This window comes from Puma concolor, chromosome A2 (genome assembly GCF_028749965.1).
Source record: "Puma concolor isolate L17-30 chromosome A2, mPumCon1.1.hap2, whole genome shotgun sequence".
NCBI lineage: Eukaryota > Metazoa > Chordata > Mammalia > Carnivora > Felidae > Puma > Puma concolor.
In genome coordinates, this window is record NC_141668.1 from 77,383,992 (window position 1) to 77,411,349 (window position 27,358).

General features: G+C 36.5%; 1 protein-coding gene and 1 pseudogene across 1 annotated transcript in view; one reads left to right on the top strand and one right to left on the bottom strand.

The window, feature by feature from the left end:
• LOC112866791 (60 kDa heat shock protein, mitochondrial pseudogene) lies at window positions 1-27,311 on the top strand (annotated as a pseudogene).
• Window positions 1-27,358, bottom strand: part of ZNF804B (zinc finger protein 804B) — a 521,035-nt gene that overhangs the window by 148,726 nt on the left and 344,951 nt on the right. The gene's annotated exons all lie outside the window — the stretch shown is intronic.

Here is a 27,358-nt window from a genome sequence, read left to right on the forward strand (position 1 = left end):
ATGCCCAAGATCACAGAACTAAAAAATGGTAAAACCGGGCTCTATCCATCTCCAGGGACCTTGCTCAATTCAGTCCATAACATGGGCTCTTTGACGCTCCGCAGATTTGTGGGTCGTGGGATTTCTAACCGCTCATCCACTTTTGGCTTCAGTGTGCCCGGGGCCCAAGCTGTCTCTGGATTGAGGTTGCAGATTGGGTCAGAGTGAGCTTGTGGACATGAGTAGAGAACTGAATGATTAATGGAGTTCAACTTTTATTTGGCCAACATTCACCAATGTCCATGTTTGTGCAAGATGCCATTTTTAAGGTTGGGGAAAAGAGATGCTGAAGCAAATCCATGGCACTTACGGTTACTGGGAACCTTTGGGACCCTATCCCCCAGATAATAACTCAGACACTTACAATGGAGTCCTGGAATGCATTTTTGTTTAAGAGCTATTCAAGTGATCCTGGTAATCAGTAAGTCAGGAATGAGCTATATATTATACGACAAGATAAATATTTTCTGAAAGTACTGATGAAGTTCACAACACGAAATGGTTTATCTTTGTTGGGCTTTTTAGGAAATGTGTCACAGGAAAGGAACCTTTGAACTAGGTCTTAAAGAATGATTCATCTTTTCGTAGGTGGAGAAAGACATATGTAAGGCTGTGAAGGGGAATTTTTAGTAGAGGGAAATCGTTTTCAAAGACATGGAGAATTAAAAGTTGAACTGCAGAACGGAAGTACAGGAGATGAACTTAGGCAAATCGTATGGGTTCTAAGATGATTTATATGATTTACTAAGTATAAACTATAATTCACTGAGGAATAAGTAGGCATTTTAAACAAGGGGAGAAGACTATTATTTTGGTGGCAGTTAGAAGGAGAATCAGAGTGGGGAGAGCCGAACAAAGACAAGAGTTAGAGGATCATAGCAAGAATCAAACTCAGAGAAGATGAGAGCAGGACTGACACAATGGTCCTGAGAATACAAGGTGTTTCAGAGATGAAGCTGAAAGAACTTGGTAATGGAATGAGTATGGAGGGTTTGAGGAGGAAATAGGAGGAAAAAGTGACTGAGATTTTTAGCTGAGGAGGTTATATGGAGAGCAGTAGCTTTAATTTAAAAAGGATATTTGGGGCGCTTGGGTGGCTCAGTCGGTTCAGTGTGCAACTTGGGATCGGGTCATGATCTCACAGCTCGTGAGTTTGAGGCCTGTGCTGACAGCTCAGAGCCTGGAGCCTGTTTCAGATTCCGTGTCTCCCTCTCCCTCAGCCCCTCCCTCTCTCGCACTCTGCCCCACCCCCCAAAATAAACAAACTTTAAAAAAAATTAAAAAAAAAAAAAAGAGGATACTGTATGATGATTTGCTTTAGGGAAATAAAATTCAGTTGTAAATTGAAGAACTCTATGGAACATTTAGGAGATGTTTGTACCAGAATCTAGAGCTCAGAAAAAAGTTTGAAGCTAGAGCCAAGAAAGTAATTCAAACCAGATTCATACTGTGATGTCAGCTCAATATATCCTTTGTTAAGCCCCAAGAGTTACCTTAGGGTTAAGTTAGGCTTGTTGTCATAAGGAGCACACCCCTATGAGGCTTTCTGAAATGGACACATAAATTCCAAAATAGTAGAAATGTAAGTTACTAATTTCTATTAATTATATTTTATACTATTAGTCATTAAGCTAAATATATTTGGCAAGTTTATCCAATTCACAGTATAAACTTTGAATATATTTTTCACTTCAATTTCCATCACTTATTCTCAGCCTTTTTTGAAAGGAATTTTTCAAGTCAAACCTGCTTTCCTTGATCAGACTTACGTTCACACCTGACTTGTCTTTTACCTTTTCTATGTAAGTGTGCACAAACAAGAGGGAAGCTGAAAAACATTTCAACTAGACATCAGAGAAACATTTGGACTGATTTACCTCCTATCAACTTGGTTTATAAGTTTATTTTCAAAGTGAGGCACACATGGGGAGTTGAGTTAAGCACCGTATGGTTAAGTCTAGGAAATCTCGAGATGTTCATCTATATGCAATCTATTGTGCAACACTCAGTCATTTGTTCATGCTGAAGGGTCAGTGTCAATTAGGTAAGAGGCACAGTATTAAACTTTGGAGGTCATAACATGATTACAGGGCTATGTTTATTTCACCACACACTGCCTTTCAAATACAGCCATTGTATTTCAAAATCTTTCTCCCTCAGCATCATGGACATTCTATTCCCCTTAACTTTACAATAACATTCACCTTTGGATTGGCTCTTCCTGACTCAGAGAAAGATGACTGCCGAAGATAATTACTCCGTTGTGATTAATGAACCCTTTTCAAAATTGCAGTCACCAGATCGGAAGTCAGATAACTTTTATAACATCAAAGAATACTATTATCAAAAGACTTTATTCTTTTTAATTTTGTTGAAAAAAAATCTGATGTCCTATTACATTTTAGTAGATGACAATATGTTCATCAAAGAAGTGTTTTAGTACATGCTTACAGCTTATAAAAAGCTTACAAAAATCAAAAGCTTTCTCACTAATTGTGGATGAGAATTGATGGTTGAGAAAGACGAATCACTAATTAGCCTAGAAAATCTTGACATTTTCTTTTTATTAAACAGGATGTGTTAATTAATTTGTATTTTAGATAACATAATTTTGGTTTTAAATGACTTTAAAGAATAAGAGAAATTTTGATCCTAACTATGTCCAACCTAAGCAAATCCCATAATTATAGGGTGCTAGCCCGGGTGCTTGTTTTCAGCAAGCCTTGTTTCATGTGCATCCTGGGACTAAATATACACAGCATGCCTAGCTGAGAGCCTGTCCCACATAAGTTTGCTCCTGCCTCTCCTCTTGCATCTGTGCTACTCTCAAGTAATGAGGGTCTTTTGAAAGCCAAGTGTGTGAGGTTGAAATGCAAAAGGGGAGGGGAAATCCCACAACTGCTTTTTCCATCTCCTACCTCCCTTCTTGCTCACTGGTTATCAGGTTCTGAATGGTTCTCACTGCAGCAATTAAATGCCCAGTAATTGCCATCCTTGGAGAAGAAAGGTAAGACACAATCACTTGAGTCTATTTTATCTTTGACCGGTATAGAGTTTCAGTCTTTAAGTGTACAGGTACCATTTACAGTTCTCATTTTTGCCAAGCTTACAGATAACTCTACACGTAACACAATGTCATGAAATTCATATCTTTCAATAGTCACTCTGAATGTAAATGGACTAAATGCTCCCCAATCAAAAGACATAGGGTATCAGAATGCATTAAAAAACAAGATCCATTTATATGCTGCCTGCAAGAGACTCATTTTGGACCCAAAGACACCTGCTGATTGCAAATGAGGGGATGGAGAGCCATCTGTCATGCTAAGAGATGTCAAAAGAAAGCCAGAGTGGCCATACTTCTATCAGAGAAACTGGATTTTAAAACAAAGACTGTCACAAGAGATGAAGGGCATTATATCATAATTATGAGGTCTATCCAAGAAGATCTAGCAATTGTAAATATTTAGGCCCCCAAATATATTAGTAACAATTAGCAACAATTGCAATTAGTAACAATTAGTAACAAACATAAAGAAACTCATTGATAATGATACCACAATAGTAGGGGACTTTAATACCCCACTTACAACAATGGACAGATCAAGTAGGCAGAAAATCAACAAGGAAACAAGGACTTTGAATGACACACTGCACCGGATGGACTTAACAGATATATACAGAACATTTCATCCTAAAGCAGCAGAATACACATTCTTTTCAAGTATACATGGAACATTCTCTGGAATAGATCACATACTGGGTCACAAATCAGTCCTCAACATGTACAAATAGACTGAGATTATACCATGCAGATTTTCAGATCACAACAATATGAAACTTGAAATCAACCACAAGAAAAAAATTTGGAAAGCCCTCAAATACATGGAGGTTAAAGAACATCCTACTAAAGAATGAATGAGTTAACCAGAAATTAAAGAAGAAACAAAACAAAACAAAACAAAACAAAACAAAATACATGGAAGCAAATGGAAATGAAAACACAACCGTCCAAACGCCTTGGGATGCAGCAAAGGCAGCCCTAAAAGGAAAGTATGCTGCAGTTCAGGCCTATCTCAAGAAGCAAGAAAGGTCCGAAATATACAGCCGAGCCTTACACGTTAAAGGACATATTTTTTTATGTTGTCTAAGAGAAGTAGCACAAAAGCAACCATTGATTAAAGAAATTCATCATCATCGTAACAATCATCATCATCATCGTCAACCCTCCAGCAGAGGTAGGCTTCTCTAAAGATACAGACATAAGGAAAAAGAATCAATGCTTTTTGAATACCTACTATGTTCCCAGCATTTTCACATACCTTATCTCACACTACTCTTATAGCAATGGGCAGAAGTCTGTTCTGTCACTCCCATTTTATAGCTATGAAGTGATTGTCATAGAAGACTATGTAATATGATAATTTTGCACAACTGGAAAATGTCTTCCAGGATTTCAAACTCTTCTACAGATAACATAATACATCTTATCAAAGAAATATCCACTTCTCATTTATCCTCTTGTATTTTGGAAGGGGAGCATTCCTGGAAAGCCAACAGTCAGTCACTTGGTCAGTCCCTGGCACCAAGAGGGGACTGATGAGCCCTGAAGATGGGGTGTGTTTTCCCAACTTCTTTATTTTGTTTGTTTGTTTGTTTGTTCGTTTGTTTTTTCTGTGCCCAGCTAAAACACTACATTTTTTCCAGTCCCCTTTGCAAGTACAAACCATTGTGCATGACTTTCAGGAAAGCACCCAAAGACTGAGAGGAACACCTCTGGTGGCTCTTTTTTTTTTTTTTTTTTTTTTTTTTCTTATTTTATTTATTTATTTTTTTAGTACCCATTAGAGTGTATGGCTCATCACAGGTCCTGAAATGCTGCCGTAGAAATTCCCAAACTTATGCTGCTTGAATCCACTATAAATTCAAGGACTCTAACCCAACATTTTAAGCTACTGTTTGTTTTTTTTTTCCATTTTCCCAGATTACTTGTTGTCATTATGAATTCAAATTGTCAACTATACCATACTCTATGTAAAATCATAATGTATCGATCTAACTTTACTAATTCTAGGTCATTCTTTAGCTATAATAAAAATCAAAATGTACTTTCTCTATATAGATATTTTTTCCTTTATTTAAATTCTGGAAAAAATACCCTAGCATGTTAACAATATAGGTTCCATTTTTTTTTTTTAGTAATACATTTATTTTTTGGCCTTGTTAGAGAATTATACAATAAGCAAGTGATTTTATGTTAATCTATTAAAATAAAAGATAATTGAAAAAATTATGTTTCAATTCCTGAGCACCAAAACTGATCTTGAGCTCAAGAGTAAAATGTAAAACAGAAGTTATAATTTTCTCTCAATATTCTTAACTTCATATTTATTCATTCATAAGTTATATGTATAAATTATGACAAAATACTTGGTTAAAAATTCTAAATAATATTTATTGAATAAAAATTAAATGAGCAAAGTCCATTATGTATTCTTATTTTTTATAAGACATGATTGCAGTTCAACTAACATATTCACATGAAAGATTTTTTTTAAAACTTTTGACATCTTTCCCCCATTTTTCCCACTCTTTACCCTCAGGGAATTTATCCAAAAATGAAAACAGTAACTCAAAAAGATAACTATATCCCTATGTTCATTGAAGCACTCTTTATAATAGCCAAGTTATAGAAATACAAGTTATGTGACCACCAATGAATGAATGGATAAAGAAATTTGTGATACGTATATACAAAATGGAATATTCTTCACACATAAAAAAGAATACAATCTTGCCATTTGCAACAACATGGATGGATGTCAAGGACATTATCTTAAGTGAAATAAGTCAGATGTAGAAAGACAAATACTGTATGATCTCTCTTATATGTGGAATCTAAAAAACAAACATAAAAACCAAGGTTACAGAAAACAGATTGGTGATTGCTGGATCACATGCTAGTCCTAATTTTAATTTTTTGAGGACACTTCATACTGTTTTCCACAGTGGCTCCACATTCTTGCCAACACTTGTTATTTCTTTCTTTTCTTTCTTTCCTTTTCTATAAGAGACATTCAAACAGGTATGAGGGATATCTCATTGTAGTTTCTATTTGCATTCTATCTGCATAATAATTAACATGATTAATGATGTTAAGAATTTTTATGTATTTGTTGGTTGGTCTTCTGTATATCTTCTTAGGAAACATTTCTGTTGAGATCTTCTGCCCATTTTTTCAAATTTTTATTTATTTACTTTTTGCTATTGGTTGTATGAATTCCTTATATATTTTTGAAATTAACCCCTTATCAGATGTGTGATTTGCAAATATTCTCTCCCATTCTGTAAGCTGCCTTTTTATACTGCTAATGGTTTCCTTTGCTATGCAGAAGCTTTTTTAATTGACATAGTCCCATTTGTTTATTTTTGCTTTTCTCTTGGTGTCAGATTAAAAAAAATCAAGAGGTATACTGCTTATGTTTTCTTCTAGGAGTTTATGGTTTATGGTCTTCTGTTCAAGTCTTCAAACCATTTTGAGTTTACTTTTGTTTATGGTATAAGATAGTGGTCCAGTTTTCCCAGTACCATTTATTGAACAGACTGTCCTTTCCCCATTGAATATCCTTGACTCCTTTGTCTTAAGTTAAATCGATCACATATACATGCATTTATTTCTGGGCTCTCTATTCTGTTCTGTTGATCTTTGTGTCTATTTTTATGCCGATCCCACACTGTTCAAACTACTACAGCTTTGTAACAGAGTTTGAAATAAGGGAATGTGATGCCTCCAAGTTTGTTCTTTGTCAAGACTGCGTGGCTAATCTCTTTATGTTTATTTACTCATTCTAGAAAGATATTTTAAGTTTCTTTTATACACAGGCAAATAGGGATTTATAGAAATGAAAAATACTATCTCTATCAGCAAGAACACTATTATCTAGGAGAGGGAATCAGGCAGATCAACAAACAAGTGCGTAACAACATAAATGATACAAAGGAAGTAATGCTAGAGCACAACAGATAAACACATGCTGGGGAATAAATTCTTCCTGCAAAAGAGAAGGTCAGGAAACATCTTAGAAGAAGCAATGTTTAAAGAAAGTGTTGGGGAAAAAAAATCAAGTGATCATCATCAAAGGCAGGCATTCTAGGCAAAGATCACAGAATACGCAATGACATGAAGGCATGAGAGGGACTGGTATGTTTAGAAAACAGCAAGTAGTCAGGGTGAATAAGCAACTGCATGGTGGAGTATCATTGGGACAGAAGATTCGTGAGATAAAAGAGCCAGGGTTGCCTGGGTGGTTCAGTTAGTTGAACCTACACCTCTTTGGCTCAGGTCGTAACTCCAGGGTTGTGGGATTGAGCCCTGCATCAGGCTCTGTACTGAGTGTGGAGCCTGCTTAAGATTCTCTCTCTCCCATTGGGGCACCTGAGTGGCTCAGTCAATTACCTGTGTGACTTTGGCTCAGGTCATTATCTCATGGTTTGTGAGTTTGTGCTAACTCACAGCTGTGCTAACAGCTCAGAGCCTGGAGCCTCCATCAGATTCTGTGTCTCCCTCTCTTTCTGCCTCTCCTCCACTCATTCTGTCTCTATCTCTCATAAATAAATAAACTTAAATTTTTTTTTTTAATTTTAAATAAAAGATTTTCTCTTTCCCTATGCCCCTCTCCCCCACTAGTGCACATGCATGCTCTAAATACATACATACATACATACATACACACATACATACCAATGGCCTCCCATGCCATAAACCAGTCTTGATTAGTAGAAAATGGAGAAAAACAGTGGCAGAGAACCAAATAATCAGGTTTTCACTTTTGAAGCATCACTGACAGCAGAGTGGAAGACAATTCTGGGGATGTGAGGCCAGAAGCTGGGTGACCTGATAGGAATCTACGCAATATTGAAGAGACACATGGTAAGATGTTCCACTAACACAGCACCATGAGTTTTGAGGTGAGAGATGATATTTTAGAGCCGTACACTTGTAGCATTTACAGAACTAGCAGCTATTTGAACATGGGACTTTTGACAAAAGGAGAAATCTGGGCTTACTCTCTTCTTTCTGGTTGGAGGATCAAATGGATGTGTTAGATTTATCCAGTGTGAAGTACCATGGGCCAGATGGTTAGAGACAGCAAGCCTCAGGCTGAATAACTCTTCTCTTTCAATTTTGTGATCTCTCTTGATTCCAAAACCTTCTGGCAGTCCAGTCTCCTTCCCTCGCTGTTCTTCCCTCACCTCTTCTCAGTTCCTCTCTCCACTAGAGCTATTGAGTCAGGGGATCTGAATGGAGTCCTCCACAAGGACGTTTCAAACAACATATGATGAAGAAATTTTTGAGCACATGTTATTTTTATGTTGATGATAAAATATAAAATATGGTAGTTACACACAAGTAGGCTTTTGAGTGTTAGTTTCTAATAATTTTCTGTTATCACACCTTTTTTTATTCTGGTAAATACACATAACCTAAAAGTTATGATCTTAATCATTTTAAGGAGTACAGTTCAGTGTTACTATATTCATTCACATCATTGTGCAACCATCACCGTCTATCTTCAGAATTCTTTTAATCTGGCCAAACTCTATCCATTAGACAATAGTTACCAATGACCCTTGGCGACTTCCTGCCTTCCTTCCTTCCTCCTTCTCACCCTCCCTCCCTCTTTCTCTCCTTCCTTCCTTCTCCCTTTTTCTTTCTTTCTTTCTTTCCTTTTTCTTTCTTTCCTTTTTCATTCTGTTTTTTAAATTTATTTTTATTTTATTTAAATCCAAGTTAGTTAAAATATAGTGTAATAATGGCATCAGTAGTATTTAGTAACTCATCACACCCATGTAACACCCAGAGCTCATCCCAACAAGTACTCTCCTTTTTAAATTTTTTTTAATGTTTATTTATTTTTGAGAGAGAGAGAGTGACAGAATGTAAGTTGGGGAGGGGCAGAGGGAGAGGGAGACAGAGAATCCTAAGTAGGCGCCAAGCTCTGAGCTGTCAACACAGAGCCAGACATGGGGCTAGAACTGTGAGATAATGACCTGATAATGACCTGAGCAAAAGTTGAAAGCTTAACTGACTGATCCACCCAGGTGTCCCTACAAGTGCCCTATAAGTACTTAATGCCCATCACCTATTTAGCCCATCCCCCTAGCTGGCACCCCTCCAGCAAACCTCAGTTTGTTATCTGTATTTAAGAGTCTCTTATGGTTTGCCTCCCTCTCTGTTTCTATCTTATTTTTCCTCCCCTTCCCCCATGTTCATCTGTTTTGTTTCATAAATTCCATATATGAGTGAGATCATATGATATTTATCTTTCTCTGACTGACTTATTTTGCTTGGCATTAATACAGTCTACTTCCATCCACCTTGTTGAAAATGGTAAGGTTTCATTCTTTCTGAATGCTGAGTAATATTCCATTGTGTATAGATACCACATCTTCTTCATTGATTTGTCAGTCAATGGATATTTGGGCTCTTTCCATAATTTGGTTATTGTTGATAGCACTGCTATAAACATTGGGGTTCATGTGCCCCTTCGAATCAGCATTTTTGTTTCCTTTAGATAAATACCTACTAGTGCAATTGCTGGGTCATAGGGTAGTTCTGTTTTTAATTTTTTGAGGAACCTCCATACTGTTTTCAAGAGTGGCTGCACCAGTTTTCATTCGGACCAACAGTGCAAAATGTTCCCCTTTCTCTGCATCCTTGCCAACATCTGTTGTTACCTGAGTTGTTCATCTTAGCCATTCTGATCAGTGTGAGATAGTATCTCATTGTGGTTTCGATTTGTATTTCCCTGATGATGATTGATGTTAAGCATCTTTTCATGTGACTGTTAGCCATCTGGATATCTTCCTTTGAAAAGTGTCTATTCATGTCTTTTGCCCATTTCTTCCCTGTTTTATTGTTTTTTGGGTGTTGAGTGTGATAAGTTCTTTATAGATTTTGGTTACTGACCCTTTATCCTACATGTCATTTGCAAATATCCTCTCCTATTCCATATGTTGCCTTTTATTTTTGCAGATCATTTCCTCTGCTGTGCAGAAGCTTCTTATGTTGATGAGGTCCCAATAGTTCACTTTTGCTTTTGTTTCCTTTGCCTCTGGAGACATTCTAGTAAGAAGTCGCTGTGGCTGAGGCCAAAGAAGTTGTTGCTTGTTCGTTCCTCTAGGATTTTGATGGTTTCCTGTCTTACATTTAGGTCTTTCATCCATTTTGAATTTATGTTTGTGTATGGTGTAAGAAAGTGGTCCAGCTTCATTCTTCTGCATGTCACTGTCCAGTTTTCCCAACACCATTTGCTGAAGAGACTGTCATTTTCTCACTGGATATTCTTTCCTACTTTGTCAAAGATTAGTTGGTCATGCATTTATGGGCCCATTTCTGGGTTCTCTATTTTATTCCATTGAGTTATGTGTCTGTTTTTGTGCCAGTACCATACATCTTTTGATTACAACTTTGTAATATAGCTTGAAGTCCAGAATTGTGATGCCTCCAGCTTTGGTTTTTGTTTCCAACATTAGCTGTTCAGGGTCTATTGTTGTTCCAGAAAAATTTTGTGATTGTTTGTTCGAGCTCTGTGAAGAATACTGGTGTAATTTTGATAGTGACTGCTTTGAATATGTAGATTGCTTTGGGTAGTATCGACATTTTAACAATATTTGTTCTTCCTATGAGCATGGAATGTTTTTCCCATTTCTTTGTGTCATCTTCAATTTCTTTCATAAGCTTTCTGTAGTTTTCAGCATACATATATTTTACCTCTTTGGTTAGGTTTATTCCTAGTGGGTTTTTTTTTTTGGTGCAATTATAAATGGGATTGATTCCTTGATTTCTCTTTCTGCTGCTTCATTATTGGTGTATAGAAATTCAACTGATTTCTGTACTTTGATTTTATATCCTGCAAATTTGCTGAATTCAGCTATCAGTTCTAGCATTTTTTTGGTGGAGTCTTCGGGGTTTTCCACTTAGAGTATCATGTCACCTACAAAGAGTGAAAGTTTGACTTCTGCCTTGAAGGTTTGGGTGCCTTTTATTTCTTTGTGTTGTCTGATTGCTGAGGCTAGGACTTCCAACACTATGTTGAACAACAGTGATGAGAGTGGACATCTCTATCGTGTTCCTAACCTTAGGGAGAAAGCTCTCAGTTTTCCCCATTGAGGATGATATTAGCAGTGGGTCATTCATATATGGCTTTCATGATGTTGAGGTATGTTCTTTCTATCCCTACTTTCCTGAGGGTTTTTTATCAAGAAAGAATGCTGTATTTTCTTTCTTTCTTTCTTTCTTTCTTTCTTTCTTTCTTTCTTTCTTCTTCCTTCCTTCCTTCCTTCCTTCCTTCCTTAAGAGTTTTTTTCCCCATTCCCCCTGCCCCATACCCCAGTCTCTGATAACCATCATTGAATCTGGAGGACATTATACTAAATGAAATAAGTCAGACATAGATATGGAAGATATAGATATACATAAAGTCAAACTCATAATAATATAGCAGAATGGCAGTTGCTTAATAATACAAATAGTTTATAATCTTCATTTAAAAAGAGATATGACATCTTAGTTTTTGTTGTTAAAATCTATGCATACACTCATTGATGATATCTAAAAGTCTTAAAGATTGAGGGATATGAGGAAAGTCCAGTCAGCATACATATGGCCAATGACCTAGAAGACTTCAGTTTACCTATTCTACAGCTGCTTGTCATCTGAACATGAGCAGGCAAAGTCTCAGAATATATGCAAAATGTCAATCAGCAGAAGTAGTAATTTAGACTACATTTTAGAACAAGAAAATACTTAGGCAAGTTTATTTAGTTGCTATCATTAACATCAAGAAAATAAGTAATTATATCTTATATGTTTTATAAAGAATAACAGCTTTGCTGAAGAATGATAATATATTTATGAAAAATTCAAGCCACAGAAAGAATCAAAGACTAAAATTTTAAATCACCTAAAACTGGGAAATTAACTATCTTTTAAAATTGTGTGAACATTATTTTGAACACCTCTTTCTGCATGTGTAAAGATAGCATAGTCAATGTATTGAAAAATAGGATCATATTCATACACAATTTTTAAACAAAAACATTTAAATTTTATTTGGATTTAGCAGAAGAAAGTACACTAAAGCTGAAGAAATTGCTAAACTTCAGACAAGTTTGTTTTTTTTTTTTTTTTTTTTTTTTTCAACGTTTATTTATTTTTGGGACAGAGAGAGACAGAGCATGAACGGGGGAGGGGCAGAGAGAGAGGGAGACACAGAATCGGAAACAGGCTCCAGGCTCTGAGCCATCAGCCCAGGGCCTGACGCGGGGCTTGAACTCACGGACCGCGAGATCGTGACCTGGCTGAAGTCGGACGCTTAACCGACTGCGCCACCCAGGCGCCCCAAGTTTTTTTTTTTTTAATAAGACCTATGAGTTCTTAAAATATCTCTCTAGAGTAAGGATAAGTTTTTTGAAAAGCAAATTGGTAGTTTGAAGAAAAATGTGCTATAGTTTGGATCAGCATTAGTTGACTCCTTGCTATGAAAGAAATTAAGTAATTTACATTACTTAAAAATATCTGGCAAAATTCTAAACAAAACATGGCAAGCTAAATCCATATAAACATAGTGTAAATTATCTGTAAGTCAATATGAATAATATAAATAATAGTGCATATTGTCCAAGTTGGATGAATCCCAGGAACAGCAAGGTTTAACACTATACTTTTATTAGTGTAATTCATAGGTTAACAATTTAAAAAAACAGAAAACAGCAAAAAAATTATCAAAATTGACACACAAATTCCTGACACCTGTATGACAAACAAGCAAACAAACCAATAAACAAAACCACATCTGTGTCCTGTTGTGTGATCCTTACACAGTTCCTCCCTAAGGGTAAATATTCAACAGTAAAGATGGTCTATGAGTTGTGGGTTCTTCTACACCACCATCTCCCCCATATACCAGTGCCCAGGTTTATAGTTCCGTTCATAGGCTCTTTAGACAGAGTTCCTGGCACTGTTTTCAGGTAAATTGCTTTCCACATAAGGTCAGAATAGGTTGACTTAGATGCTTATTCTCTATCACATCTTGTTCTATATTCCTGAATACTTAACAGTTTTACATTTAGTATAAGTTGATTTACCATCTTGTAGTCAGAAACTCATTATGAATGTTAAAAGTTAATAATAATCATGAAAAACACCTGTGGTCTCTCTACTCAATAAAACAAATTATTTTCCATGAGTTCAGTTGTACGTTGGTGGTTAAATTTTTTCTTGAGAAGAGACCACAAGGACTTTTAATGTTGACTACTGTATTTCTAGATTGGAGTATGTGTATTACAATCACATGGGAACAGATGGATTATGACACCAATGACAGAGCAGAATAAATAAATAAATTAATTAATTTGATCAAGGAGTTTCTAATAAAATATAAGTAGTAAAATCCCTATGCAGCCTTTACTAGTAATGAGATTTCAGGGGTCAAAAAATACCACACTTTGTTTTCCCCCAATTCTCACCTGAACCTCAAATGTAGTATTCCAAATTTCAGATCTGGTGGTGTGTGGGAAGGGAGGGATTATTTTGAGTCTAGTACTTTTTAATTACTTTTAAAATGGATCAAAATAAACATGACTTTGTATCACAACCCAATAATTTGATTTTCTGATCTCTTTAATCTGAACTTTGTTTTTCTTTCTAGAATGTCTACTCCAGTGTACTTTATAGCTATTATACCAGTTCTGATGTACTAACTGCAATTGAATATTTAATAACCTGTCCTTCTTTCTTTAGACTGACACACCCTAAGCACAGATACTAATTTTTCAAGGGTTTAGGGTGTGCCATAGCTTCATAGGTAGAAACTCACCAAATAATATTTAAGGGTCTCAAAATATTCATACACCATCCAAAGAGGATACCATGTACCCTGGGAAAGATTAGCCCCCTCAAAAAGCCTGAGCCTGGTGCTCCTTCCTGCTCCCTTCTCTGGAATACAGCTCTAGTTTGATCCCTTTCAAATGTACCCCTTTTGTCTGTTGGGGGAAACGCTTAATATCCCAATTCCATCTCTTGACAAGTTACCCATGACCAACTATAGAAATATAACTTAAATGAAAGGGACAGAGGCACCTGGGTGGCTCAGTCGGTTAAGCGTTGGACTTCAGCTCACGTCATAATCTCCTGGTTCCCGAGTTCAAGCCCTACATCAGGCTCTGTGCTGACAGCTCAGGGCCTGGAACCTGCTTTGGATTCTGTGTCTCCTCTCTCTGCCCATCACCCCCTCGAGTTTTGTCTGTCTCTCTCAAATATTAGTAAAAAACATTTAATTTTTTTTAAGAAATAAATGAAGGGGATATCAGAAGGATCTGTGACCTCTATAGTTCTTAAATCTTCCAGACACTCTTAAAACCCTCACACTTTGCAGGTAAAGTGACATGCAGAGAGAATTAAGTGACCTATGTAAGGGCAAAGATTTAACTAATGAAAAAATGGGACTGGAGGTCGGGCCAGCAGATTCCTAGCCCTGGGCTTCGTCAAACAAGACAATGTTTCCAAGTGTGTTCACTGGATCATCTTAATGAGAGCTAATGCATGTACTTATACATTTGTAAATTCTCAGCCCCACCACACAATCATAGAATCAGTTTTCCAGTGGGAGAGCCATCTATAATATTCAAAATATTTAACAATAATTATGGCACAGATATGGACTGTTCAAAATAGAATTAAATCTAGGTCCTAAAGGATACCAGCTGTCAACAATGGATGTTTGGTAGTGGTATTTACCAGATGAATATCAGAGCTGACTTGATATAATACTGAGAACCCTGTATAAGCCCCTCGCTCCTGCAGATTCGGTGCTCCAAAATGGGGATTTACTATTTGTCTCCTTGTGCCAGGACTGCATGAATTTTGGAAGTATGAACTCTCTGAGATTAAATACTTAAAATAAAAATAGATTTGAGGATTTTTCTCCCCACATGTTAAGTGATAAAACTCTTATCTCAAGTTTTAGATAATGACTATTTGACATTAAGATATGAAAAGTGCTTTGGCATTTTTACAATATAATAATTGAAAAGACATAAATTACTGTCTTTGAATACTTGTTCACTACATGTTATTTACCAAGAAGAAAAATAATAACTCCACTGTCACTATTGACTTATTATCAGTGCTGGCTAACTTAGGGTAACTGTAGGAATTAAAAGTAACTATAATCACTATAACTGTAATCAACGGAATGACATATTTGTGACTTTCTTTATACAGTAGTATTTTTAAAAACTTAAATTCTTGGCCAAGGTTTTGTACCTTTATTTTGAATGGATTCCATTTGCAAAGGTAAGCCATGTAAGTTCAAGACTGACAGCTTAAATTTTGTTATTTGGGGTTTGTTTTCCTAGGAAACCCTTGGGAAATTGATTTGAAATACTGAATGGGAATTCGGTGAATAGACACTAAAAATTTACAATGGACAAATAAGATGTGACCCAGCCCAGAGAACAAAATGAAAGGTTCGTGCAGTAGGGTCAGTAGCTCTGACTTCAATTTCAGCTCAGAGGTAACCTTCTAATACCTTCTTCCATTGAGTGACAGGATAAGAAGCCAAAGGCAGAAAATCAGCCTAATTCTCCCAGGCAGCAAGTCAGAAATTTCCAAAGAAGCCCCGGGAGTGACTCAAAAAGAGCAACTAATTCTCATAGGCATCTGTCGACTTGATTGTTTATGGCTAGCTTGTTCCTTTTTTAAGGTAGTAAGAGAGAGAAACAGACTGAAACTCGAGATTTTTTTTTTTTTAAACAGGGATATTCATCAGAGAATAGAAAAGATAGAAGAGAGTTCAAAAACAGGACAGTTCAACAAGTGTAGTCAATACAACATCATTTTATTAGATTCTTCTGGGTAGTGTCTATCTGATGATGGCCTGTGGTATGTGATTATTAAAAGTTCTATTCACACACCTCTTAAGTGCCTGCATTTCAACAGCAGCAATTTTCTTGGGTAAATCAGGTTCTTTTGATTTCTTTGGAGAAAATATTGATTTAATTTTCAAATCACTTTTTATTTTATTCAGCAGACTACTGATATTAATATTTTTAAATAGATATTATTTTAGAATTGCTTCAGTAAGATAATCTACACTTTTTCTTTGTTTATGGTAGAGAAAGTTATAAGTAAAATACAAATAAAATAAGAGATTGAAATTTCCAGGAGAATGAACAACTTGCCTATTTCTGTTCTCTTTTTCTGCTCATATACTCTTATTTGCTATTTGTATGTCAGAGGTATCTGGAAGCCACACTGTATTTAGTTATACCATACACACTGGAAACACTTTTACTAGCAAACGGTATGGATGAATAATATTCAATCAGAAACGATAGCTAACATTTGTTGGAAAAGTACTATGAGTGAGTTACCCTATTAAACATTTCACAAGAAGTAACTTAACCAGTGATAACCGAAGATATAAATCTTGTATCCATGCAGCTGGGAAAATTAAAATTAAATGATTTGTCCAAGATTACAGGCATCAAAAATAGCAGAGTTAGACTAGGAATCTACGTTAGCTTGACTTCATAGCATATTCTCCATACTCTACATTTTCTGTTGCTATATGTAGGTAAATTATGTACTAATTACTAACTACTGTATTCAGGAACTTAAAAAGTAAAGGTATTTGATTCAACATGACTAAAATTTTGACATTTCCCCCCTTAGTATTAGGCCACTTTTTATGTCATCTGCTAGTACTTACTAATAGGAAAACAAATGCAGGCACAAGACTAGGGCTGGAATCCTTATCATCCTTTCACTGACAACAAAACCAATAGGAATCTGGGCTCTGGTCTCCAATATCTGGGTTAGAAATTCAAATGATGATTGATCAGTGGTTGGAAACATACATATGGCATTCTTATAGTTTGATTTATTTTCAGGTCTGCTTGTAGAATCGCTTTGTGATCACATTTTTTTTCTATACTTTACACATTCATGTATAAACACTTTAATTATACTATTTATCTTCAACGCTTTTAACTTAAACAGTTCATTTTATCCTCTTTCAACTGAGCCCCAGTATACACGTCTGTCCCAATTATAGTTACCTTGACTATTCTGCTTCCCTTAGTTCCAGAAATGTGCAGAATTACTTCTCAAGTATTTCAAGGTGTACTATTTTGAAAACTATTTATATGGCAGACCTTAGGAAGAAAAACTGTCAATGTCTGAATGGCTTTACTTTATTTCTATAAGTCTATAGGACATCTATAGGAAACTACCTCAGCTTATCATTTACACCCATTGCTGCATTTTAAATGCACTGCAACTTACATGTCTCCTAATTTCATTACAAGCGTTCTTAGAAGTACTTGACTGGCAATTGCTATTGCCATGTTCATTATCTCTACATTTAGATTAATGTCACATCCTAATATGCTTATAAGTAATTCTGTAGTTTTATGGGTACATTATTGCATCCTGCAAAATGGGCTTAAGCTATAAGATCTTTTTTCTGTCTCATTTCTGATAGATGTTCATTGATTTTCTTCATCATCTTTTGAGTATTTTTAAATTTACCAAAAAAGTGGATCCCATCAATATCTCTGACCACGTACTGATGTTTACAGATGTTCCATGGTAATAATGTTTCTAGGGGATGATATTTTAATGCTTCCCTGTTGGAGGATAATGAGTTTAAACATCATTTGGAAGCTCAATGATCTCTTTATTTGGAGACTGATTCAGAGTATGCTGAAGATCCTAGTTCATTTTGATTTTATGCCAAAAACTTTCTGGGAGTGGTAAATGCAGCACGGAATTCAGGAGCTAAGTGGAAAATATGTCTAATTTTTGTGACTTTAAAGATGAAAGAACAGATTTTATTTTTTTAATTCCCCAACCTAAGCTTTACAGAATTAACTGAAAATTTAAAAAAAAAAAAAAAAAAAAAAAAAGGTTTTATCCTCTGGATTAGTGCACTGATCTCAAATCAATTATAATGAATGTCTCTGAACAACCTAGGGAAGGAAACACACTGTATTCATCAATTTGTTCACTAAAATGGAGCATAGGGTCTGGTCCACAGTATGAAATAAGTATACATTTGTGGAAAGAATCAAGTTGTTAAAATGATTACATGATTTTGTTCATGATTACAATTAGTTTATAGAGTGTAAACGACTCCTTAAATCAAAATCTGATGATTTTAAGAGCTGAATAATGCTATAATCAGAAAACCAAAGAACTGGTTGTCTTCTCCTACCTAACACAGTGCTGGACACACCATATATGTAAAGTAATATTTAACGTATGAATACATTAGTGAAGTCATCAAAACAAATATAACTTCAATGTTTAAACTATCACACTATTTGGTCACAGTATCACATGTTTAATGTTGAAATGATTGTCTTTTCAAGATATAACCATGGTTTCATTCCTGAATCCTCCCATGTGTTCATTTATTACATATGAATACTAGCTCTTTTTCTTTTCTTTAATTATCTGTAAAACATTGTTCTTTGGTGACATTTTTTGAAATATAAATATATAATCATGTAAAGCTCATTTGATTTTTTGAAGGTCTAATGCCATTTTAGATTTAGAATCTTCTTGAAAAATAAAACTTAAGGCTGCTATTTCTTTTTTATTGCAATAGAATAATAGCAAATACCTACTAGATATTATTCACTTTGATCTATCCATTATTTTAAAAGAAAAGAATGCATATTAGCCTGGATCCTAAAGCTTACCACTATTTTTATGACAATTTTTTCCTTAAAATAAAATGACATGCATTAATTATAGGATTCATGGAAAATAAAGAAAAGTATAAAGAGAATTTTAAGTTCATATGACATTTCTGAATGAAAGTTTTTGTGTTTTTCTAAGCTAATTCAAATATATTTTCCCTGTTATTGGGAGATTATACAGGTTTCATAAACCCTACTAAGACTTTAAAGAAATGAATATCTATACTTTTTTTTTTCCATTCACCAGGAGTAACTATAAATAGATACTCTTCATACAAGGATATGAGTTGAATAGAATGTGTTTATCTGACGTTATTAGAAACAATATATCTACATGCTAGGACTTCTATACCAGAAATGATTTAAAGCAATTTATACCAGCTCATGTTGGAATAATGGGAAGAAAATGACATATACTCACTGTGTTGAAATTTGTAGGAAAATGTTCTTGCAGAACTCCCATAAAATGTTTAATTTCAAAAGCAAAGAAAAATTTCATTCTCATTAGGATAGCTATTATTCAAAAAGAAAAAAGAAAGAACAAAGAGAAGAAAGAAAGAAGAAAGAAAGAAAGAAAGAAAGAAAGAAAGAAAGAAAGAAAGAAAAAGACAAGAAACTAACAAGTGTTGGTGAGGATGTGGAGAAATTGGGGCCTTTGTACATTCCAAAAGCAAGTTCAAAGCTCATAAATTTTGAACTATTTTTCAAGGTTAAAAATAATTCTAAGACAAAAATGCACTTGATATTTCTCAGGTTTTTTTTTTTTTTTTTTACTGTGATATGATCAATAAAGAATAGTAAGCCAAATGAGAGCTTCATATTCTGTTCATTTATGCAGTTTCAATGTGTTTAGAACATATAAAAATGACTAATTTTGTCATCTCCCTTTTGGTAAACACATCTAAGCTAGTGAGATGCACATTTATATTCCCTGTCAGACAAAAATATGTGGAAAGTTGTCAAAAGTAGACAGGACATACATGACACCTTTTCTCACAACTAAAATATATCTTAAAATATCAAGTTTGGTACCGAGAGTAAAATGACATGAGCTAATAAAAAACCTTCATCTTAATACCATCTCTCTGCATCATATGGAGTATATTTTTTATGGAATGTATAAGAAAGACGTAAGAATATCTACATATCTAATGACTTACAGAGTAAAAGAATTTATAACTAACAAAGACCTTTGTGATATGAGTTCTGTTAGGAAATAGCCAAAGGAGCTAAAGCAAATGCTAATTAAAAGGTTTTAAAGTGAAAATGGGGAATGGGCTAGATGGGCAATGGGCATTAAGGAGGGCACTTGTTGGGATGGGCACTGGGTGTTATACATAAGTGATGAATCACTAAGTTCTATTCCTGAAATGATTATTGCACTACATGTTAACTAACTTGGATTTAAATTGAAAAATAAATTTAAAAAACTAAAGTAAAAATGTGGCAAATCAAATTAAACTATGATACAGACAGAAGAACTATCAAGAGGTGCTGAGGAGGAGTAGACTGCTCACTTAGAGACAGGTTGCACAGACACCTTTATGCAATATTTGGAAAATATCCAAGATCAGCAAATACCTCAGTTACTTTCTTGGCTTTTACATGGCTCCATACCTCACATCGATATGCACCAGAATGCCCAACTTTCACATATATTTCAAGTCAGAAAAATGCGCCCTGGGGATTAACATGTATAGATTTCTATTGGAGGTCAGGCATAAAAAAGAATGGTGATGAATACTTGTAATTCGATCCTCATTTATTTTAGCAGCTTGTTAATTATCAAACATAATCAGTGTTTCCTAATCACTCTGTAGCTGAAAACATGGGTTCATGTTGGATGATTTAACAGACTGTAATGTAGGATTTATAATGCAAATATCCTTTTCCTACCTCTGAAATACATACCTAAAGAAATAAGGTTAGGAAAATGCAGCTGTTTAAAAATAACAAATCTTAACCATTGGCCAGAAATCTGTGTCCATAAAGGACATGCTCAGTAGTTACAAAACACATTTTCCTTTGAAAGTGAACTACCAGGAGAATAGGATGTTTAGCAATTCATACAATTAAGAGCAATAAAAATGTGGGATATTACATCTTGGAGTAAAGATCAGACACACTGAGCTAAGTTGTTCTATGCAGCCTTGCGCAAAAAGATAGCTGAAGAAGACAGGCATTAGAATCTTCCAGAACTTTGCTCCAACTTGAGTGATTTCTGAATCCATACACCCAAGACAAGGCAGGGAGTTGGAGATAGGGAGGATTATGGGAAAAGTGTGCAGAGAAGCACTTAGGTCAGACTCTCTAGATGTGCAGTCGTGGTGGGTACTCTACTGAGCAGAATGCCTCCCAGACTTAGCGGGCTCTGTCGCAATTTCCTTTGAAGTCCTAAGAAAGTAATCGATCATTCTTGATTCATCATTTCTGGGTGCAGAGATCATGCTCTGGTGAGCAGGCCCATTTGTCATTAAGGTTGGCCTGAGACAGCGGAGGGCAGAAAAGGGCAGCTCGGTTCCCACTCTGTCACGCGTTTGCCTGGAAGCTGCAGCTTTCCTACATTTTCTCCTAAAACTGTCATCTTTCCCATCAAAAACTTTCACATAAACACGTGGTGTGTTACTCTAATGGATAGTCAATCAAATATATTCTGGTTCTAGTTGCATTTATTAAGTTCAAACAAGTCCACATAGGTACTGAAATATGTTAAAGGGTATTTTGTTTGCTCGTTTTCCAGGGGGATTTTATTTAACTCCCCCCCCCCCCGCCCCCTGCTCAGGTTGAGTGACTAATTTCATGAGAAAATAGGCCAATTCACTGAAACAATCCTTTCCATGAAAATGAGAAATCCATTTCCATATAATGGCAAGTCACATTAATTCCCTGTGACTTAGGTCCTTACACAAAAAATTGGGAGAAAATGATGCTTTTTGTATGTTTCTCAGAGGTACTCCAGGTAGTAATGAGATGGTGTCTTTAGAGTCTAGGAGTTCCCTGAGGAGATGTACAATACAACTCAAATTACCACTCCATTATGATTTATCTTTGCTTTATATAAGCTGTTTACTGTTAGCAGCATTTTCCATGTAGAAACCTTTTATATTGCCGAAGTGCATTAGCCATGATGTTTATTTCTACTCCTTGCTTGTAAAGGGTCGGAGGCTACAAAACAGAACTCTTAACTGCATTAGGCGTAACTATTGTCTTCCAGCACTAATTTGTCCTTCCTTAAATGACTTCTATACAGCAAGCAGCTTTGAAAATGTGAGCAAGAGCTCCCAAGGGACAAGTGAAATGCAACACAGTGGTACAGGAAAGCTAATTTCCAGTCGCACGAAGGCAATGTAAGATGGGCCCAGCTAACATTGTAAAACATACAGAGATAAACAGCACACTCTCTCTGCCATGCCTGGCCTTATGTGCAAGGAGCTGAGGTCCCTCTTGCACCCTCTCAGCAAGTCAGCCCTCCGGGAGCTACCATTCTCAGTCATTGGGGCCCCATCACCAAGACTCAAGCTTACTATCTCTCACTTTCAGGGCCCAGGATAGTCTCATCCATTTTTTTTTTTTCCTCCTGCCGAGTGAATCTATAGCACTGGTTCTTCTCAGGTCTCAGGGCTGCCATCTTAGTTTATTCACCTCACCTCTCCTAGAGTATTCCGGCTGCCACCAGCTACCACCAGGCTGTTTTTCCTGAACCTGAACCCATTTCTACTTTGAACTCATCTAGTAAACTTGTGTCCGACTTTTGCCTCAATCTCAGGACCCTCTATCATTTAAGTTAAAGCACTGTAATGGAGCAGTTTAAAACACTAGGGTGATGGCCAAAAGATTGCACTTCCAATTGCTGACTGTTCGTTACCAGCTGCAGGACTCTCCAGAAAATTGCTTCTTTAATTCTCAGCTCCTTCAGCTGAGAAGTAAGAGAAATAATCCTTCCCTCTCCCCCTCTCCAGGGGGTGGTTGTTAGGAATAAGAGACAATGTAGGCAAAGTGTTGAGCACAATGTCCATCACGCTATCTGTAACAAGTAGTAGTTGCTGTTGTTGCAAAATCTGGCTTCATTCCAGCCATGAAAATCACATCTTTTAAGAGTGGACAACAATAAGGGCCCCTGGGTGGCTCAGTAAGTTAAGCGGTTAAGCATCTGATTTTGGCTCAGATCATGATCACACTGGTCATGAGATTAAGCCCCATGTGGGGCTCTGTGCGACAGCAGGAAGCCTGCTTGGGATCTTGTCTCTCTGCCCCTCCTCCACTCATGCACTCTCTCTCAAAATAAATATTTTTTTTTAAAAGAGTATACAACAACACAATAATAGTGATAGTAGCTAACATTTGTTCAGTACTTCCCAGATATCAGGTCTTAGTGTAAGTGCTTGACATACGTCAACCCATTAATTCTCAAAATATTCCCTTAAAATAGATATGATGGTTGCCTTCATTTTACTGACAACAGAAGTGTGGCACAAAATGATCACATGATGCCTAGGTTACACCAGGAAGTGGGGGGGGGAGGGGGGTGGAGCTGAGACTCAAATCTAGTAAACCTGGATCCAGAGCCTGTGTTCCTGGCCTATGCCTCAATGGTTCCCCGATTCAATCTCTTTGCCATTCCCTCCCTGGAACCTGTGGGCTGCTATTTCTCTTTTTTGGAATTTCTTCCCTTTCAACTCTAGAGTTCCCTACCTTACGCATTATTCGAGTCCCACTTCAGGTCCCCCTTTCCCAGAAAATGCTTCCAGTTCTCACTGCATTCATTCTTTTTCTGAACTCTAACAATCCTGTGTTACATAATGTGGCACTTAATTACACACTGCATCATATTATTTTAAAATTTTTCTCACCCATGTTGTTTGCCCTTAGTAGCCTTCTAGGACCTTGAAAGCCACAACTCTATCTTTCCTATGCACAGCACAGTACTGAGTCATTGGGGTGGGTTCTCAATCAAGACATGGAGATTGTTATATATTGTAATCTTCTACATAATATTGCTTTGCCTGTATAGTGCTGTTTCCTGCATTTTATATATGCTACCTCATTTGAATTGCAGGCAATTATTCACATACAAAAATAGTAAGTATTTGATAGGTCATGTTACCAGGCTTGAATGGAAAGCAAGCTTAGTATCTCTCTGGAACCCCTCTTCTAACCCAAACTCACACAATTCCTGAATCGTCCTCAGAAGAATGAGGAGCTGTGACAGATAAAAACAATCTTTCTAAAGTTTGAGAATACCAAGTTTGGGGATCCGCAGAATCCTTAGATAGATCCATTTTTTTTTTTATTTAAGGCATTTTGAGAACTTATAATTTTCTAAGAAGACAATTTCCTTAAGAGTCATACATAAGTAGAGCTCTTACCACCAGGCAATTTCCTCTGACATTTTCTTTAAAATTTCGATCTTTCCTCTTTCATTGGATGACTCCTCCTTGCAGCTTTTGGTGTTTTGCTAAGTGCTTCCTTCCCCCTCCTCTGTGATTATCGCCTCTAACATGGCCAGGCGGTTATGAAGTCCACTCTTTAATCAACGTTTGTCCATGTGAGGCATAATTGGTCTTTTCATCTTACTAGCGATGATGAGCTGCCTATCCAGGCTGGCAATATTTTATTACTCCTCAGTAATACCCCTCCAAAATGGAAATAATTTAATGTTTGGACTATTTTGGCAGCCTTTCTGATTCTCAAATAAATTGTGCTAAATATAAATCCATGTTTACTGAGAGACCTCCCACAGTGTTGAAGATATTTTGATTATCTTTGAAATTAGAACAAAGCCGACTTAGATATTGGGCTTTTAAAATGTAATTCTCTGTACAAAGTGCAGCACAAAGTCAATTTCAGTTCTATGTTCCCTCCAATCAAACATCTTCACAGAGAGGTGAACTTGCCTTTATCCTTTCTAAGGAGGGCAGGTAGCATTCCAAAGCCATACCACTTCTGGCTTCCCCACCAGGTTCCTAACAGTCCAAAGGAGGGGAAATTTATAAAATGTTTTCTTATGCTTCGACTCAGATGACAAGTAGTTGCTAGAACAGTTCTTCAAACTATACAGTATATCTGAGTTTTATACTTGGGCTCCTAAAAGGAATTCATAAAGCTTAATCCCTAAGTTCCTAAAATACAGGAAACTGGCACAACAAAATTTCTTTCATTTTGTCCTCTAGTAATAAAATACCCAATTTCCTGAAGGAAAAGACAAACATTTTTGAGTGCTACTGTGCCAAGCAGTTGGCTACACACTTTTCACAGATATTACCTAATTATACCTTAGATACTTTGAGGAAATTTTAAGCCTGTTTCATGGGTCAGTGAAATAGGTGACTATCTTTTCCTGTGACAAATTGTGAAGATCACAATTTTTAACATCAGTGTTTTTTAAGGGCCTTGAAAAACATATACATTCTAACTGTGACAATATTAGGGGTACTCAGTTATAGTTGTTGAACTAGGTCAGGGGAACCTAGAATAAATAAATAAAGAACAAAAAAAAGAATAAATATTCCTTTTCGTTTTAGTTTTCTTTATTCATTTATTTAAAAATGTTTATTTATTTATTTTTGAGGAGAGGAGGGGCAGCGAGAGAAGGAGAGAGAGAATCCCAAGCAGGCTCTGCACTGTCAGCACAGAGCCTGACCTGGCACTTGAACCCATGAACTGTGAGATCATGACCTCAGCTGAAATCAAGAGTCAGATGTTTAACTGACTAAGCCACGCAGGTGCCCCTCCACTTCTGTCTTATTGAAAATATTCAGTGTTTAAAGTTTTTGGTGTTGCTGTTGTTGTTGTTTGGTTGGTTTTGTTTGTTTGTTTGTTTGTTTGTTTGTTTGTTTTTTCCCTCTCCCCAGCTTGGGCCAGTCCCAGTCTGGTAAAACTGTCAATGAAGATGCTGCTTCTCTGTTATTCATTTCACTTCTTTCCTTCCTCAAAGTGGTATTTTTGAAGAGAAGCTTCATGAAGAACAGCAAAGCCTTACATGGCTGGTGCAGTCATAAGCTGCATCAGAGTATTCTCCAGGGTAGGTGTGTAGTCTCTCTTTCCTTCTTGGATGTATTTGTGGTGTTTTCAGAGGTATTTTCTCTGGGTCATCTTCTATATTACAATTCCCTTGATAAGTCAATGCCTCCTCCAGTAGGCTGCTTTACTCCACCTGGACTGCTGGTTCCTCTCCTGGGTCACTTGTGGTTGAGGTCATCCTCCAGGGACATGCCCCTTCAGAATGGCAGATGGGCCACAGCATCCTAACATGAATCGCTCAGGGGGCCCCCCAGAATAAAGGGCCCCTCTTTTCCAATGAGATGCAACTCCATTCTCTTTACTCTATAGGCAGGTATACCATTCCAGTTAATCTTTTGGCTTTTGACCTCTCGGTGAGAATCAGATACTAATTCCACTGGAACTGATTTCATAACATCTCAAGATATAACGTACCTAGTATGGTTTACTGAAGGCATGAAGTTTGATCGAGGTTATATTTCTCCATACTTTATTAATACATCAAAAGGTCAGAATGTGAATTCTAAGATGCATACATTTTATTGAGTGAAAGGAAAATTTCTAGTGTCCGGTCCTTTGCACCTTTTCTTGAAATTGCCAATGCTCACCATAAGCCCTTAGTCATAATTGCTGAAGATGCTGATGGAGAAGATCTGAGTATACTCATTCTGAAATTAGCTAAAAGTTGGTCTTCAGGTTATAGCAGTCAAAGTTCCAGGTTTTGGAGACAAGAGAAAGAAACAGCTTAAAGACATGGCTATTGCTACTGGTGGCAGTGTTTGAAGAAGGACTGACTAAATCTTGAAGATGTTCGGCCTTACAACTTCAGAAAATTTGGAGAGGCCATCATGACCAAAGATGATGCCATGCTCTCAAAAGAAAAAGGTGACAAGCCTCCAGTTGAAAAATGTCATCAAGAAATATAGTGAACAGTTAATATCACAATTAGTGAATATGAAAAGGGAAAGTTGAATGAACATCTGGTAAAACTCTCAGATGGAACAGCTGTGCTGAAGGGTGGTGGGACAAGTGATGTTGAAGTGATTGAAAGGAAAGACAGAGGTAAAGATGCCCTCAATGCTATAGAAGCTGCTATTGAAGAACGCATTGTTCTGGGAGGGGGTTGTGGCCTGCTTTGGTGCATTCCAGCCTGATTCAATAACTCCAGCTAATGAAGGTCGAAAAGTTAGTACAGAAATTATTGAAAGAACACTCAATATTCCTACAATGACCATTGCTAAGAATGCAGGTGTTGAAGGATCACTGATAACTGAGAAAATTATACAAAGTACCTCAGAGGTTGGTCATGACACTATGCTTGAAGATTTTTGGGATATGGTGGGAAAAGGAATCACTGACCCAACTAAGTTTATAAGAACTGCTTTATTGGATCCTCCTGGAGTGGCCTGTCAACTACAGCAGAAGCTGTAGTCACTGGAATTCCTTAAGAGAAGGACCCTGGAATGGGCGGAATGGGTGGCATGGGAGGTGACATGTTCTAATTCCTAGAATAGCGCTTTACTATTATAAATGCACAGTGAGAGGAAGG